Raw genomic sequence first — 18,667 nt, forward strand, 5'->3', positions numbered from 1 at the left:
TTTTGATCTTTTTGGGTGTAGTTATGGGACGTTGTGAGGTTGTGTGATAGATTTTATTTTTTTGCGTTAGTCTTCTAGATTCTAAGGTGTAGTTTCATTCTTGGATTCAGGTGATCATGAGTACCGACTCTGAGACACTTGCCTCACTTCGTAGGAGTCGCAGAGGCAAACGAGTCGCTACCCCTGAGGCTAGAGACATGCCTCAAGCTTCTCGAGGTGCGTCTTTGAGAAGGAGACTTGAGGACCGCTATGATAGGAGTCCTGACTTGCGCGAAGTCAGAGAAGAGGATCAAGAGCCAACCCGTTCAACTGAATTTGAACAGGCAATGATCCATTGGTATCGCCAAGCAAAGGAATTAACTGGAGATGGAACGACAGGTTCAGGCACTTTTGCCCATTTTAGAAAGGCGAAACCACCCACTTTTTGATGGGAAAGCTGATCCTCTTGCGGCTGAGCGTTGGATTAAAAGATTGATGGGATCTTTGAAGCTGAAGAAGTTCTCGAGGATCGAAAAGTTAAATTTGCCACCCAATACCTGGAAGGTGAAGCGAGTTTTGGTGGGATGGAATGAAGCCAAGTCTTGGAGGTAGGGATGTTATTATATCCTGGGAGGACTTTAAAAAGGTGTTCAATGCTCAATTCTTCCCAAAGTCATTCCAAGCAAAGATGAAGGGTGACTTTGTACATGTATCTCAAGGTGACTCCACTGTTTTGGAGTATTCAGTCCGCTTTAATCAGTTGAGTAGATTTGCAGAGCACTTGGTAGCAAATGAAGAAGATAAGGCCGACCATTTCCTAGGAGGGCTCCGACCTGAAATTAATTCCGCACTTGCACCTTTCGTATTAACAACTTATAAAGATGTGCTAGAACGAGCAATCAAGGTGGAACAAAGCATCCTGAAGCACGGCACACAAGGAACGCCTCAACCCAAAAGGTTTAAGCCCACAAATGTGCAAAGTAGCCATACTGATGATAGTGGAAGGCGAAGAGGCTTCACCGGCCGGGGGCAGTTCAAAAATCCAAGTAACCAAGGCCCTTGTAACACATGTGGAAATTATCATTACGGTGAGTGTTATCGGAAAATGGGAGTATGCTTCTCATGTGGGAAAGCGGGACACATGCTGCGAGATTGTCCTACACGAAGGAATCCTCCTATTGGCAATAGATCATGTAATCTATGTGGGCGACAAGGGCACCTAGCACACCAGTGTTTCAGGCGGAGGAATACCCCTTTCGTTGGTAGGCCCCAAGAGAACCAACAAAGACAAAGTACAAGTGGGAAAGTTTTTGCAATGACGAAGGAGGATGCGGCAGCATCTAACGCAGTGGTTGCAGGTAATATTTCTATTGCCTCGCATTGTGCTTATGCGTTATTTGACCCTGGTGCTACGCACTCCTTCATTTCAACTGAATTTGCAAAGAAGCTTGATGTGTTGCCTGACCCTCTTGAATGTGAATTGTGTGTTGATACTCCTACTGGTGATTTCTTAGTTGGTCATCATGTGTTCAAGAGGTGTGTGATTCAGATTAATAATGTTGAAATGCCTGTGGATCTAGTGGAGTTAAATATTCGAGATTTCGATGTTATTATAGGGATGGATTGGTTATCTACCTATCGTGCGATTGTTGACTGCTTTTCAAAGAAAGTTATATTTAGACTTTCGAATCAACCCGAATTCTCTTTTTCGGGAAGTTGTCAAAACACTTCTCCAAGGTTGATCTCGGCTTTGCAAGCGAGGAAACTTTTGAGAAAAGGTTGTTGTGGTTATTTAGCTTGTGTAAAAGACACAAGTAAGGTTGTAGTAAAGTTGGAAGATGTTCCTGTCGTTAGAGAGTTTCCAAGTGTATTTCCTGAGGATTTATCAGGCTTGCCTCTTGATAGAGAAATTGAGTTTTGCATTGAATTGATGCCCGGTATAGCACCAATCTCTAAGGCACCATATCGAATGGCACCCACTGAATTGAAAGAATTGAAAACGCAGCTACAAGAGCTTTTGGATAAGGGTTTCATCAGACCCAGTGTTTCACCTTGGGGAGCTCCTGTTCTATTTGTGAAAAAGAAGGATGGTAGTATGCGGCTTTGCATAGATTACCGAGAGCTTAACAAGGTAACGGTCAAAAACAAATATCCTTTGCCCCGGATTGAGGATTTATTTGATCAACTTCGGGGAGCTCGGGTATTTTCCAAGATCGACCTTCGTTCGGTATCATCAATTGAAGATAAAGATAGATGATGTGCCTAAAACGCTTTCGTAACAAGGTATGGCCATTACGAATTTCTCGTCATGCCTTTTGGATTAACAAATGCGCCCCGCGCCTTCATGGACTTGATGAACAGGGTGTTCGGGAATATCTAGACAAATTTATTGTGGTGTTCATTGATGACATCCTAGTATATTCGAAGAGTTTAGAGGAACACGAACAACACTTGAGGTTTGTCTTGCAAACTTTGCATGAAAAGAAGTTGTATGCCAAATTTAGTAAGTGTGACTTCTGGCTTGATCATATAGAATTCTTGGGTCATGTGACCTCAAAAGATGGCATATTAGTGGACCCAAAGAAGGTTGAAGCGCTTGTTAAGTGGAATCGTCCAACAAATGTTACGAAGTGAGAAGTTTTCTTGGGCTAGCCGGCTACTATAGGCGATTTGTAGAGGGGTTCTCAAAGATTGCTGGTCCACTTACCCGTCTAACTCGAAAAAGAAAGTTAAATTTGAATGGTCGGACCAATGTGAACGCAGTTTTCAAGAGTTGAAGAGACGGGCTGGTGTCGGCTCCTATTCTAACTCTACCTTCCGGAAGTGGCGGCTTCGTAATTTCTTTGCGATGCATCCAGAGAAGGTTTGGGTTGTGTTCTTATGCAAGATAGCAAAGTTGTTGCCTACGCTTCTAGACAATTGAAATTACATGAGAAAAATTACCCCACTCATGATTTGGAGTTAGCAGCGGTTGTGTTTGCCTTGAAGATATGGCGGCACTATTTGTATGGTGAAAAATGTGAAGTCTTTACCGATCACAAGAGTCTGAAGTATTATTGCATAATATTACATAAAGGATAGCGAAGCAACAAGAGAAAAGAACTTTAGGACCTCCAAAGGGGAAGCGCCGATGTGGCTGGAGAGTTTCTGGCTCCGAATGGACAGGGGTTGAAGCGTGGACGACCGGGCACACGTGTGAGGCACTCCATGAGCGTTTAGACAACGTAAGTTGGGCACGAAGGCTACATCCTCTGTTTCTACGCCGTCTTTCAAGTACAACCATTCCAACTTGATTAATTTCTAATGCTACTTCCATTGATTCTTGAATTCCTTCGTTCCTTATTTCTAATGCTACTTCCATTGATTCTTCTTCCACCAGAGATGCCTGTTACAAGCAAACATCAAGTTCCAAAAAGAAAACCTCTGTGAGACTGGTTACGATGTGAACGGGGAGGGAGAGAGAGACCCGTATAGGGACGCGAGGAGGATGATCAACGGCAACGGACTCGAGAGAGAGCTTTGCTGCGGAAGCGACGAGGTTAACTTTACGCAGGCCATGCAAGAGGCTGAACTTGATGGAGCTCTGGTGGCTGAATTAGATTAAGTATGTTCTTCTTAGACATCTGATCCTAGGTAGCCCAAAGTGATTAAGAGTCGACATGAAGGAGCCAAAAATTTAATATTAAATTAATAGGCAAAGATGAAGAGTGATCAATTTATTTATTTCTACTAGCCCCGTCTCCCGAATTTAGACCAAGCTTTTAATAAACTTTGATTTTTACATCAAATTTTAGATAATGAATTTAATGATTTTTAAAAGTGGATTCTTACTCCTTATTTTAGATAATTTCATCCCTAATTATTTTAAAATGACTATTACTACCAAAGTCTTAAACCTCTCACATAGTTTTTATTTATTTATTTAGAGGTCTTAGAGACCGAGAATTTATCATTTGAGAATGTATGTGGTGTCTTTTAGTTGAAGAGGTTTAAAAAGAAACTTAAATTAAAAGGTTAATACCATGAAAAACCCAAAACTGGTATATATGTAACAAATTTAACTAAAACTAATTTTTTTACTATTAAAAACTCTAAACTGATAGACATTTGATAAATTTACCCAAAATTGGTACATTTGTGATATATTTACTTTGTGTTAGTTTCCATTAAATTTTATTGTCAAATTATTGAGTCGAATAACATGCGACAGTTGACTGGTGTACCAATCTGGAATTTTACTCTCTATTTGTCATAGTTGTACCATTTTTGTTGTTTTACATTATATTAATCCAATTTAACGGATGATATATTTGTTACAAATATACTAATTTGCGGTTTTTGACGGTCTAAAAATTATTTTTGGGTAAATTTATTATAAATATATCAATTTAGGGTTTTTGATAGTCAAAAAATTAGTTTAAGGTAAATTTGTTATAAGGGTATAAATTTGGATTTTTTCGTGATATTAACTTTTAATTAAATAAATTATATGCACTTCGGTCGAATTTATTTATGCTTTTGAGATCTCCCCTGAAACTAACTAAAAGAAACCATATTTTAGGTGTCAAAAGAATTAGGCGGAACCGGAAGATTAATTTAATAGAGTTCATTGACTTTTAGTCTATGGGGGAAGAGCCGGGTAGTTTCCTCACGCCCGCTCCCCATTCACCCTCTCCTTTCCGCACAAAGCCTTACTGTGTCTTCACGCGAATCGTGGCTGGACGATGATTTTCTTAAAGGCGAGGCTTAAGAAGCTCTAGATAGGGCCCGTTTGGTTCGACTTTCGGGGAATGCATTTGCTAAAATACAAATACCTTTGGGTGAAGGAGGTTTTCCTAAATATAAATATCGTTTGGTAAAATTTGTATTTGTAAATTACTTTTATTAAACTAAAAAAAACAAATTATATTTTTCTTTTTTTTGAAATCCGGCCACCGGACCGTCGGATCCGATGGTCGGACCGCCGATCTCGGCGGCCGGATGGCCGGACTCGCCGCTGGTCGTGCGACCTCGGCGACGGTCGACGGGTAGCGCGACCCGGCGAAGGTCGCCCGGTCGCCTAGCCGGGGTCGCGCGACCTAGGCGACTGGCGACGGCCAGGTGCGACCGGGCGACGGCGCCCGGGTCGCGCGACCAGCGGCTGTCGCCCGGGGTCGCGTGACCTCAAGCGGTCGCCCGGGTCGCGCGATCCAGCGGCCGACGCTTGGGTCGCAAGATCCGGCGTCGCCGAGGTCCGGCGATCCTGTGCGACGGCCGCCCGGGTCTCACTATCCAGCGGTCGACGCCCGGGTCGCGAGATCCGGCATTGCTCGGGTCCGCGACCCTGCAACGGTCGCCGTGGTCGGGCGACCCTCGGGCGGCGGTCGCCGGCGCGCACCATCCCTTCGCCGGTGGTCGCCGGCCTCCGACGCAGCTTGGAGAGGTTGGGGAAGATGAACAGTAACCGAGCTATTTGCATTCCAGGATGCAACTTGCCAATGCACCTCAAGACCTCCATTGGGCTAAAGGCCTTTAGACTCCTTTGGAGATGCAATTGCATCTTGCCAAAGTTGTGCAAAAATACGAACCAAACGCGTTTGCATTTGGCCAAAGGATTTTAGAGTCCAAATGAGCATTTGCAATGCTGAAGCAAACAGGCCCATAAAGAAGTTAAGGAAGCTTGAGATGCCTAGCACAGAGGAGCTTGCTGAGAAGCTTCACATCTAAGCTTTCCACACGCATCAACCTTCTACTCCAAATGAAAGGATGAAACTTATTTGAAGTCTGATAGAACTCGAATCCTAATAGATTAGGTAAGTCTAATAATTCAACCGTAAGATAAATCCCAATTTGATAAGAATTTTTACCGGACTTGGGGATCTATGCAAATGGGTATTTTCACCAAAAGTCAGCAAAAACACTAGTACTTTGGCCACGAACTACTCATTTGATCCAACTGTTTGCATCATAAAAACATCATGTTGTTTATTTAACTTTTGTCTACACAAATAAGCCTCGCAGTTGCCAGGGACAACAAAACAAAGACTGAGCCAGATCTTGAAACAACTCTATCGCATGGCTTACCCATTGGATACAGCATCACTACATCAAAGTTCAACATCTTCACAACGGGATAACAATCACAAATTATTAGACTTAACTGCATTTTTTAAAAGTTTTAAGACTCAATTACACTTTTGTGATAAGTTTTAGAATTTCTAATACACTTATTTAAAAAAAAAAAAAAAAAAACAAAGTAGATTCTAAACTCTTGTCCATATGAACACCATTTTGCTTTTCTTGGAAATTATGGCTGGCCAATAAGAGAAGACCTTGAAGGCTTTTAAAAGGCAACTCATGCAGCTTTCCAGGAACATTAAGATCTTGAAGAATGTAAAAAAGCACCTCAAGCGGCACTTTTTAGTCAAAATTGATTGTAAAGATTACATTGATAAATATCAAAATGTTTAGGATTAAATTGATCAAATTAAATATTCAGGATTGAATTGGCTATCATATAATATGTTTAGAAATTTTTGGCCAATTTTTCTCCAATCAAATCGAACATTAGAATAGCAAAGTTCAACATCTTCACAATGGGATTCAAGTATTTCTAAAAATGAAAAGACAAGAACAATGAAGCTTATCCTCTTTGTCAAAGTAAGAGCACGTTTGTGTATGCTTTAACAAATGAAAAGTCGCTGGAATTCAAAATATTATCCAAATTTCAGAAAATTATGAAAAATAAATAAATAAATATGAATTGACGTGTAAAATTTGTGTCCTTTGTGTCACAAGTCCGTCGCAAGATGTGAATTGAGGAAAAAGCAAAGAGTAGAAGCCTATCTGGAAATGCCTTAAATAGACATTCACAATAATCCCAAGTGAGTGAACCGAAATAGATAACCAAAAGCATGCCATACAACTTCATATTCTTACTCCATGGCTCCAATCCAATCACTTCCAAGAATAACTACTTGTGGGATGCTTCGAGTAAATCTGTCAAAATGGGTTCTCCAACATTTAAATTCACCTAGAATTTCACAGGTCAACCTAAATAGATTCTATATAGAAAGATCAGAATAAATGAGTTTTAAATAGGTTAGGCTATGTACCCATTTACAACCCACTTAGTCCATTCTTCCTTTTACCCTTAAAGCCTGCGTTCCTGATTCTCTCGTCTGTCGTCTCTCTCCTCTCTCGATCTTCGCTCTTGTTCCTTGTCTGTTGCCCTTTGTCGAATCCCTAGAAGATTCGGTCCTGGCCTTTGTGGAGAGACTGATTGTAGCCTCCCTTCAGCTTCAAGCTGGGATCACTTTGGCCCTTGTGATCGTGTGTTTGTTTTGCAGACCTCAGACAGGTCCCAGCGAGCGAGTCCGCTGGGATGTTGGCGAAAGAGTCGTCAACAAACTGCGAGAGCCACTCCAACTCCCCCACGGGTCGCTCCGCACAGAGGAAAAGCTCCATGAGCGATTGCTCTGAACCGCAGCACTAAACAAGCAAAAAGCAATCAGTTGAAATTGGAAAAACCGTCTCCAGAGTGAAGCGGCTCTGAGCAAAACGCTGAAAGTCGAAATAATCCAAAAAGACCCAAAATGTGATAAATCTTGGCGAGATTCCAGTGAATTTGACTGAAACTATGAATGCATAGCAGAAGGTCATGATTTCAGTTTTCCTTTTCCTGAGGAAAACAAGCAAACAGTTTTGTACCGAAATCAATCTTCTTCCATTATGAAAGCAAAAAGATGACGGGATAAGCGGCTCTACAATCAATCATGATCTTCAAAAATTCTCTAAAAAACTAAAATCCACAGTAGCAAAGGAGAAAGTGGAGATTCAGCAAGTGAGCTTACAGGGACGCAGAGCTCGTGACCGAAGTCAGTGGAGAAGGGAGGGAAGACGGCAGAGGAGGGTATCTTAATTCTAACTAATCATTGCAAGAGGCAACATGAACCGATGTAGACACCTATCAAACAGTTTACTCAGCTATAGTTAAGTCAAACTCAAATAATGATTCAGCAAAGAGACAGATTAAGCTTGAATTTAGGCTTCATTCCAACTTCAAAATTTATTATGAATAAATAAATTCTGAATATTAATTCCACTCATGCTTCATGCCGAGTACAGAAGATTTGACCCCAGGATAGAGGTGCAAAGCAAGACGAAGGAGGCCAATGGAGAAATTGACAAAAATTCTATCTCTAGAACAGGGGATATGTTGACTTGAGAAAAATCCAAGCAGCAGATTATACTAAGTACAAAGAGACCTTACTGTGGTTGTTGTTACAATGGCAGCATGAAGAATTTATGGCCAAACACTTCGTATAAAGTTGATCATTCTTTCAATGAAAATGTACATTACGTGCTTGCAATTGCACAGTCAGCTTTCTCATCACTTTCAATATTGCCAATAGCCATGTCCCATCCACTGCCTTGAATTGAAGCTGTCACTATGCTGGACATGGAACGTTTACCCTTCCCTCCCACTCCTGCGGTATTCATTCATACAATCCATAATTTCAACAAGCTAAATACTCGGCAACACATTAAGAAGCTAGAGAACATGTCAGTGTCCATATTATCATGTTTAGATGCAGAAGGAAGTGGTAGACACAGTACAAGTTCCACACTAGCTTGTTCAAGTCAAAAATTTTGACCCCGGAAAACAAAAACTATCAAAATGTAGAATAGCTTATCTCCGTGTGCCAACAATGAAGTTCTATCACCACTATGGAGGTCGGTGAAATTCAAAAGTGTAGACAGCTGAAATGAGGAGACAGTGCAAAGGAGATTCACCGGTGTCATTTATCTGACTGTTTCTGTGAGTAGACCTGGTACACCCAAGGTATATATTTCAAGCATTGACACACGATAAGCATCAGCACTCAATACATCGATTCTAGAAAATGCTAGTGAAGTATATAGTTAATCTCTTATCGCACTAAAGGCATGATTTAAAAACTTCAATGAGAAGTCATAGCTTCTCAAGTAATTGATCAAAACTGTGCAATCTAGGAAAGCAATCACTGTGAGCAGCATATTGCTCTAGTCACACTAAATCAATCACTAGATTCTCCAGCCCTTTCCAAAAGAACAGCCCCTAAAGCAGTTCTTCAAGCAGTCCTTTCAGTGTTCTCCCAAAGCACATAAGATTAAAAATCCAATCTGTTCCCACAGCTCGTTTAGGATGCTAACCATATGCTTCAAAGTTCAAAGCCTAAAGTGAAGATCAGACCTCCCTTCGTATTACCTTCGACTCAAACCGGAAAAGAAAGAGAACCGTGACTTTAGGCATTTCAGGCAAGCCAAACATGTCGTAATCATCAAAGACAATCTCTAATCCCCAACGGGAGAAAGGAGACATCAGAATTCATTCTCGGGCAAGCTATAGATTGGTGGAAGGGAATTGGCCACATACAAGAATCAAGCATGCCTCTGAATTACAATGCCGTCTTGATCTCCGAATCCGACGAGCCCGTCTCCTCCTCCTCCTCCTCCTCTTACTTCTTCTCCTTCTTCCCCTTCTTCAATTCCTTCAATCATCGTTCCTAATCCTACATCTCTTCTTCCTTCCTTTATATGTGCCCGTCATGGCCAAATATCAAGTTCCAAGAAAAAAAAAAAAAAAAACTCTGTGAGGCTACCTGAATAAGGACGCGAAGGGGGACGATGAACGGCGACGGACTCGAAGGATCGGAGCTCTTGCCGCGGGAGCGACGAGCTCAACTGCAATAGGGCCACTGCAGCGGCTGAGCGACCCGAAGCGACTACGCGTTCCCGGGTCGGAGCGCAATGTCCTCAACCATCGATCTGATCGACGGGTAGGAGCGCATGTCGGCATTCCTCTGGGCCGTCGATCAGATCGACGTTTGAGAGAATGTTCGAAAGAGTGTGCACGTTCTCTCAACCGTGGATCTGATCGACGGGGTGAAAGGATGTGCAAATGAGTGCTTGTGCGTCATTTGGTGCACGCTTTGTCAGACCAAGGGCATGTTTATGTATGCTTTAACAAATGGAAAAAACGCCAAAATTCGAAATACTATCTAAATTTCAGAAAATTATCAAAAATATATATATGGATTAATGTGTCCAAATTTGTGTATCATGAAATTTTTAAGTTACGGATGAGTAAAAGTCAATACATGTCCATCGCAAGACGTGGATTAAGGAAAAAGTAAGGGGTATAAACCTATATAAACACCCTTAAACAAGCATTTACAGTAATTCAAGGCGAGTGAACCAAAATAGATTACAACAAGCATGCCACGCAACTTCATGTTCTTATCCCAAATCCAATCCCTTCCAAGAATAATTCGGGGGTGCTCCAAACAACAGTACTTTCTATTGTTGCTGAACTTCTATATGCCCATTAAATTTATGAAATAGTCGCGTGCTGATTGCTATCAGTTATTCATATGCCATTTTAATCTAATATTCTTACTGACCAACAAAAAGTAAATTAAATGAAAAGGGCACTTGCAAGCGTAGTGTCAAGATTGTTGGGACGATCACGTCGTTGCTTAATCCCGGCTTTGCATTAGCTCTTGTACACGGTTTCGAATGTTGGCTGTGCATACACAATGTAAACGGACCACGTTGGCAACCTTGAATGCATGACACGGCTGAAGGACCCCAGAAAAGTTCTTTTGAAAAAAGAGATAAAAAAGCACCGTTGGATCCTTTGGAGGGTTAGATCAGCCGTTGAAGACAACTTTCCTAACAGTAGATTGTCTAAAGTAAACAACAGTAGTCTTGGCAACAGTAGATTGTTTACTTTAGACAATCTACTGTTAGTAAAGTTGTCTTCAACGGCTGATCTAACCCGCCCTCCAAAGGATCGAACGGTTAAATGTGATGGACAATTTCAAAAGTCAAGTCCGTCTCAATCAGAAAAACGATAAATAATGCAGAGCAAATGACCCTATATATTGTGCAACGAAGAGCTTGTTCCGCCTACTCCTTCACACATACTCGCAAACAATCGCAGAGTGCGAGGAGCTGCAGCTTCTCTGGAACATGGCCGATCATCCAGCAACCCCCCGGAGGTACGTAATTCATTCGTGTCTTTATGCTCTTAAAAACTCTACTTGGAGCACAAACTAAGAAGCTAGGATTTTTTTTCTTTCGAATCCGTTTTCTTCCAATTATTTTATTCCTAATCTGGTATAGAGACGACGAGCAATTTGGAACAACAACAACCGCAAGAAAGTTTTGACTCAACCAAGAGATTTCATATAGTATTCACTTCATTCAAGCTGCTCGTCATTGCACATTTCAATTCACAGCATGCGGGGATACTGAGCCACGTGAATCTGCAGTTTTACATCATTTGCGAAGTCATTTATCTCATAGCACTGATCAAAGTGACTGGATCTGCAAGTTCAAACCCAATATATCGATGTTTGTACATCGTTTTTGGAATTCTCAGTTCCGAGTTGCTTCTCTGGATGAGCCTGTCTCCATCTATCTGGTTGATCATCAATATGAGCTTGCTAGCGTTTGCTTTGGCATTCGTGCTCGCCCGACGTTCAGACCGTTTTCAAGAGATTGTTCGACTATTCAACGATGCACCCATTTCTGAAGTTCAGTTGAATCTTTAAAACTTATGCAATCACATAATATTTGGATATCAATCTCTTTGCATGTCATTTGTAATGGATATTTTTTATTTTAATAACTTGTTTTTGTAGTCTCTTGAATATTTTTGGATCAATCTTCACAGGTTATATAGATAATTATGAAACTCTTATATTTCCATATATAAAGATCGAATAAAACTCAAATTTAAGAAATCGTGGAAAGATATCACACAAAATTTCTGGCAGCGCATGATCATCTAGCATCAATGGACACCTCAAAAGATTGATAATTGCTTAAATGATCCCTAAACTAGTTTTTAGTAAACAACTAAAATGGAAAGAATTCATTGGCCACTTCAAATCTAGATGGATATGAATATATTTAACTTTTTAAGTATTTTTGGATATTTTAGTATTTCCAATAGTAGAAGTTTACATCATATATATCTTTTTAGACATGGTCTCTTATGCTAAATTAGATCGAATTTATAGCACTAGGAGAAATAATAGGAGAAGTGTTCTAGTGGCTGAATTGGTTCAATTGTTTTAGTAATTTATTATTTGCTAATTTTTGCATGTCTAATTTGTTTTAATAGGTTAGTTTTTTTTTTAAGATACCATTTTCTATATTTAAGGGGAAATTTTGCTAAAAACTTGAGTCCAAATTAATCTAGATGAGTTTGGTCCGTGTCGAATCAAGTATGGGCCGATCAAATTGTACAATATAACTTGCTCAAAAAAAAATTGTACTATATAAAAAAAAAATGGGTCAAGTGGGTTGGACTTGTATTCAACCCGACTGCCCTTTTGATAGGTATAGTTGTCAAAGTGTAGTGGTTATCCTTTTGTTCTATATTGCATGGATTTATGGCTATTATAACTACAATTGCAATAACAACCAAATTCGTGATAATTATACATAAGCACCCCAAGGCCTATTATATATCCTCTCAAGGACAATTCTCCCATCGTAACTTGTCGCATGTAAACACTTAAAAAGTTCTCAAAACACAATGAGATTCATTGCTATGAGACTCGTTTCCGAGGGACAATGGACTTTCTCCGCTAGCCATCACACGATGCCTAATCACTGAAAACAAGAGATTAGAAGCATAGATGTTTTGTTAATATTGATTTAGGCACGGCGTCCGTCTTTTGAAAGCATAGCCAGTCTTTGATCCCCGCCTAAACAGTCATCGGGCTTGGGTAACACAAAAAAGAACAAAATGCAATTGGTATCGGTGTCCCAAAACAATGCTTCATCAACTCCTGGCCTTTGACCCTCACCTCAGTAAAGCAATAGGCCTTTAATCTCATGATATAGCAATGCCAAACTAGGCCAGCCAAGTATTCTCAGTCAAACAGATAGAATATATTCATTTTCTCAACCCCGAAAGTGTTTGAAACCAATATAATAAAATCACGGAAGGTACCTAACTGTTGATAGACCGGAACCCAGACTCAATTAGGTCATAGCCAACTCCTACCGAGACTTCCTTCCTTGTAATAACTAGCCGAAAAGAGGGGAAAAACAGAAGCTGCTATACAATTTACCTTGGAATCATATACCGACATCATCTAATAACGGTACCCTAATACCAAACAAGACAGTATAAACTCATCCCTCTCACTTTGCTCTCAGCTAAAACTGGGCCGCTGCTGAAAAGTACAAAGCCATCTCCACATATGGTAAATTAAATTTATCCAACATTAGTTTGGGAAGCTGACTCATTTCCTTCTGAATCATCTACATCTGTATCAGACTTAGACTCACTACAGTAAGCTTTAAAATTTTCGCCAAGATTGGTAAGCTTTTCTATAGCATTAGTGTCCTCCTTCATGAAAGCCTTATAACCAGGCAATAGTCATCTAGTACATGTCTCCGGTGTATAATATTGAAAGAGAAAGCATAATATTAAGAACGTTTGGTAGCAGAAGAACAACTTCAATGACTTGACGAGATAGGCTTTGATCCAGAAGAATTAAAGATCCTCCCTACTGAGGTAAAAAGCATCAAGAGAGCCCATTATATTGGAGCAGAGCGAGATGTAGAAAAGAACAGAAATTGGTTAGGCAGATATTGTTGAGAAATTTTTTTCTTGGCACAGAGCAGGCCTGAGATCTCATATTCGTAACTCTTTCACATTGATGATGCTGTGTCCATGGCCTCATCCCACAATGGAAGAAAAATCATACAATAACGAAGAGGGAAAAGAAAAATGAAAACTACCATAAACTAAATCCACAAAACACCACACATTGTAGAATTGAAGATAAATCACATTGCAAACTAAGAATAGCTCCTTTCAGCCAAATAATAAAGAAAAAGAACTAATAGTAGCTCCTAAGACACAAAAAGTATCAGACAAAATAAGCCAACATTCACCACAATCTAGCAGTGACTGCTATCATATTAATCATTAATCTAGAAAGAATAAAGCCACAAAAATGTAGTAAATGCAGTACTGCACTTTCAAACACCTGTGGAGGGGCCTTGCAAACAACTTAAGACTATCACACCAACTTGAACACGAGCACTGAAGTCTTGTAAACTTTGATTGCCAGTTCTTGCCTGTCAGATTTTTATGCATGAAAGACATTTACAAAAGTCAGAGTGACAATAGGGTCAAGAGACCATGCACTCTACTGCCAAAAATATGAACAAATCACAAGTAAAGTCGTGAAATTATAACAATGATGTGATCAAGTTCCACCCACATTCAATTGGTAGAAAAAAGAAAGCAGCGAGTACTGCTCACTGTAGATGATAACACACTTCTTTGCCAGTGTAGATGCAACCATTTATATCATTATATAATTGACGGTTGAGCATCTTGAAGAGAAACATCCGAGTCCTCTAGTCAATGGCCTGCACAACTGTATAAACAATTCCGTAAGAACTTATAGGAGATGCTGCCATAGCTTCATAACTTTTAGAAAGGGGGAGGGTCACTATAACTGTAATAACTTTTAAAAGTGATCTATCTTCTGGGACATAATTACAAGAGGGGACATGAACCAATGCATACACCCATCGGACTGTTTACCCGGCCATGATCACGTCAAGCTCAAATAATGATTTAGGAAAGAGACAGATTAAGCTTGCAATAAGGTTCGTTTCAACTTCATAACTTTTGATGATTAAATAAAAGTAACTATATTTGTTATCCTATATCCATGAAGCATGACAAATTTGGAAAATCAATACCAATGATGCTCCATGCCAAGTACAAAAAATAGAGGTGCAAAGCAAGAGGAAGGAGGCCAATGAAAAAATTAACGAAAATTCCAATAGATCTTCAAAATGGACATATATCTACAGGGGACATATTGTCTTGAGATGATCCAAGCAGCAGATTACTCTTAGTATAAAGAGACCTTATTGTGGCAGTTGTTACAACTGCAGCATGGAGAATTTAAGTGGAAATATTTTACCAGACATTTAGCCTTTAACTTATCATTCTTTTTGTCAAAAATGTACTTTAGCTGCACGACAGTTGCACAGTCAGCCTTCACCAATTGCCATATCCCCGCACACTTTCTTGAACTGAAGCTGTCACTTTGTTGAAAATGCCAACATTCATGATTCACCGCGTCCACGGAAACATGTTTAGGTGCAGAAAGAAGTGGTAGATCTAGTACTAGAACGCTATATATCAATACATGTTTATTCAAGTATCAAAAAGTTCCAACCAAAAACAAAGCATCAAGATCTAAAATAGCTTTGTTAATGTGCGAACCAAATTGATGACGGCATGAACTCAACATTTATTTTCCTGTGAAAAGTGGAAAAGTTTTGGAAATTGAAAGTTCTTATGAAGTTCTACCACAATTATGGAGGTTGGTGAAACTCAAAAGTTGAGACAGCTGACATGAGGAGACAGCGAAAAGGAGATTCACGAGTGTTGTTTATCTTACTGTTACCACAAGAACAACTTTTGCAGACAAGTTGTCTGTTCCAAGCATTGCCACTTGATAAGCATCAGTCCTCAATTCAGCAATTGTAGAAAATGCTAGTGAAGCCTATCAATGATCTTTTGTTGCGCTAAAGATAGGATTTAGGAACTTCAATATGACTGTCTTGGCTTCTCAGGTAATTGATCATAACTCTGTAATCTAGGAAAGCAATCATTCTGAGCAGCATTTCAGTAAAAACTTAATCACTTGATCCAGCCCTTTCAGAGGAACAGCCACCAGAAACAGAAACAGAGACAGATCCTTGTATATTTTGAATAACTCCTCCCTGTTCAGTTTTATCAATAAGAAGTTCTTCGAGCAGTTCTTTCGCTGTTTCCCCAAAAAAGAAAGATTGAAAATCCAATCTGTTTCCACCGCTCATTGAGGATGCTGACGCTATGCTTCAAAGTTTAATCTTGCTGTAACGATGTTGCCACAATTTTCTCCCACAATAACATATAGTGGAGTTAAAACCTCCCTTCCAACTCCGTGAAGCTGGTGAGAGAGAGAGAGAGAGAGAGAGAGAGAGAGAGAGAGAGAGCTAACTGAATAGGGACGCGAAGGGGGATGATCAAGGGCGACGGACTCGAGAGACGGAGCTTTTGCTGCGGAAGCGACGAGCTCAACTGAGGTGAACGCCACGGAAGCAGCTGAGCGACTCGACGGGCGGAGATTGGGGAGCAAAGGAGAACGGAGCGAAGGCGCGGAGGCGGGGGCAATAACGTGCAGCCGTCAACCGGACGAACCGGTTCAATTTCGGTTCCTCATTCCCCGAAGAGAAGAGCCGGCTTTACAACCGGTTCTTTTCCCTTCTTAAGCAAGCTCCTGTTTTCCGCCTTCCAACGCCAAAAAACCATCAAATTCCACATGAAATTTCAACCCCAAGACGTAGACCTCTTAGCTAGTTTTCTTTTGTCTAACAAGCGAAGTTATCATTTGATAATGTACATGGTGTGCTTTTGATGAAAAGATTTGAAAGGAAAATCAATGGAAATAAAGTATCTATACTCCGATTGTTTTTATTCATGTTTTGAGATCTCTCGTGAGATTAAAATAAATTAAGAAAAAGCCCCTATTTTTTTATCGAAAAAAATTATTTTAATCATCAAAAGAAAAGCATTAAAGCTTGATAAAAGTCTTAAGATGTCTAAAAGGCACCACCAGAGATTAGACAAGCCTTCATGGATTGATTCCTTCTCATCCAAAATACTTATGTACAACAGTTGTGTGACAGAAAATTTTGGCTTTGAAAATCGGTTTAATCAAGCTCTAAAAATAGCTAAGGGCTGACATGACTAAACACAAAAAAGGGATCATAACTTAGTCAAGATTTAAACGCTAGGAAGCAGCTGCATCGTGCAAAACGGGCTATGAACTTTGGTCAGTGTGATCTCGATTTTGCTTCTCTTGCAAGTTAGGGCTGGCCAATCAGAGAACACCTCAAGCAGCTTCCGAGAAGTTCAAGATTTTGAAGAATCCGACCATTGGAAAGCCCTCGGGAATCAAACGATGATTAGGAGTTGTAAAGCAAGAAGACTTGGTTGTCGCATAGCTGTAATGTCCAAGACCCTCATTGCTCCTGGGTCACTTCAATGAATAAAAGTAGACGAAATGTCATAATCGATAAAGTACTATTAATTTGAGAATAGAAATAATTGAATTTATAAACAATTATGTTAGTAACGACATTCTAAGGGACAAATTGTTAAACAAATCACCTAATAGTAATCATGAATAGAACTTTTATATGTTGTTTGGCTAGTAAATCCGTATTATATACGTAAAATGTTACAAATCATTTCTATTGATGTTGTGTTGTGTAACCGTAACATATGATCGACAAATACAAAGTAATATTTCTCAAATTTGTGCAATGCATGTATCTTTGCCTAATACACAATAAAAATAGTGCCCAGGTGAATTGATGAAACAATTGTAAATAATTACGTAATAATACTTGCATGGTCATTCATTGCTCTTTATATTACCGAGGCATTTCTCTTTTTTCCACTCGTCTCTCCTCAGTTTTTATCCTTTGTGGGGTCATCACACAATCATGTTTTGACTAACAATACTTGCTATTGCTGAAGAGCACATGCATTACTTTGCTTCGTCAAGCTCACTAGGTTTGCGGATAGTCAAAAGCTGATTATTGTTTATAAGCTCTTAGAAGCCTCACTGCACAACAAGGGTAGCGTCAAAGACAGTTCGGACTTCGGAGGATCATGTTGTTCCTTAATTCTGAATTTGCAACAATTCCAGTGTTAGCCGTGCAATACACAATGGAAATGGAAGTTGGCGCTCTGTCTCGATACTTGAGGGTTGATCCTTGAGCATATGACCCGCCGGGAGTGTCTCAGCAAGTTCTTTTGAAAGCAAGAAATGAACAACACCGTTAGATCCCAAGTCACTGTTTGAAGACAGGGACCTCTACATGTAACCAACCGTCTTCACCAGTGAACATCACATCACTGTTGAAGGCGGGAGAAAGGAGGTCACGTCATATTTAAGGTTTAGATATGTTATTATGCTACTTGGTCACATTTTTCTTTTCTTCATTTATCTACTTCTGAGGAACATCTAAAAAGCTAGATAGAGAGTGATATCAATAATTTATTTTGGTAGACTCATAATATTTTTCTTTTTTGAGATCACTCATCACAAATTATATGAATGATTATGAGAATTTGATATTTCCTTGTGTAAAGGTGGAATAAAACTCAAATTTCTTAAAATCATGGAAAAGTATCATAAGAAAGATTTCTGGCAACACATGGTCATCTAGCATCAATGGACCACCTTGAATGATTAATTACAGCTTAAATCATCCCTAAACCAGTTTTTAATAAATAACTGTTAAAGTTCAACCAATGATTCCTATGCCAAACTCGCCGAGACATGAATGCATATGGTTCGCGGTCGTTCGTCGTTAACCCTCCATTGTCGATTTCCTCTGGTCTTCAGATTGCCATTGCTGGCCACAAAGCAAGAAACACAAAACAAAGTAAACGATGGCTGTGGCAGGGGCAGTGAAATGACCAAATGGCCGTGCCCGTAACGCCGAACATTACAGGAACGTAATACTAGAACGCAACACGTGCTGTTGAGTCGATCTCGACCAAAAAAGAGGACACAAAAACCAAATCTCGTTGAGGTATCTCGTTGAGCAGCTG

At 39.9% G+C, this 18,667-nt stretch overlaps 1 long non-coding RNA gene across 1 annotated transcript; it reads right to left on the bottom strand.

Annotated features, from left to right (window-relative positions):
* Positions 1-13,747: 13,747 nt before the first annotated feature.
* Positions 13,748-16,390, bottom strand: LOC120293230. Its single transcript, XR_005550966.1, has 2 exons — positions 16,041-16,390; positions 13,748-14,414 (listed from the first exon to the last, which is right to left on the bottom strand). It is a non-coding gene; the product is annotated as an uncharacterized LOC120293230 (long non-coding RNA).
* Between the last annotated feature and the right edge of the window lie 2,277 nt (positions 16,391-18,667).

Source organism: Eucalyptus grandis, chromosome 5, assembly GCF_016545825.1.
Source record: "Eucalyptus grandis isolate ANBG69807.140 chromosome 5, ASM1654582v1, whole genome shotgun sequence".
In the NCBI taxonomy this organism is placed as follows: domain Eukaryota; kingdom Viridiplantae; phylum Streptophyta; class Magnoliopsida; order Myrtales; family Myrtaceae; genus Eucalyptus; species Eucalyptus grandis.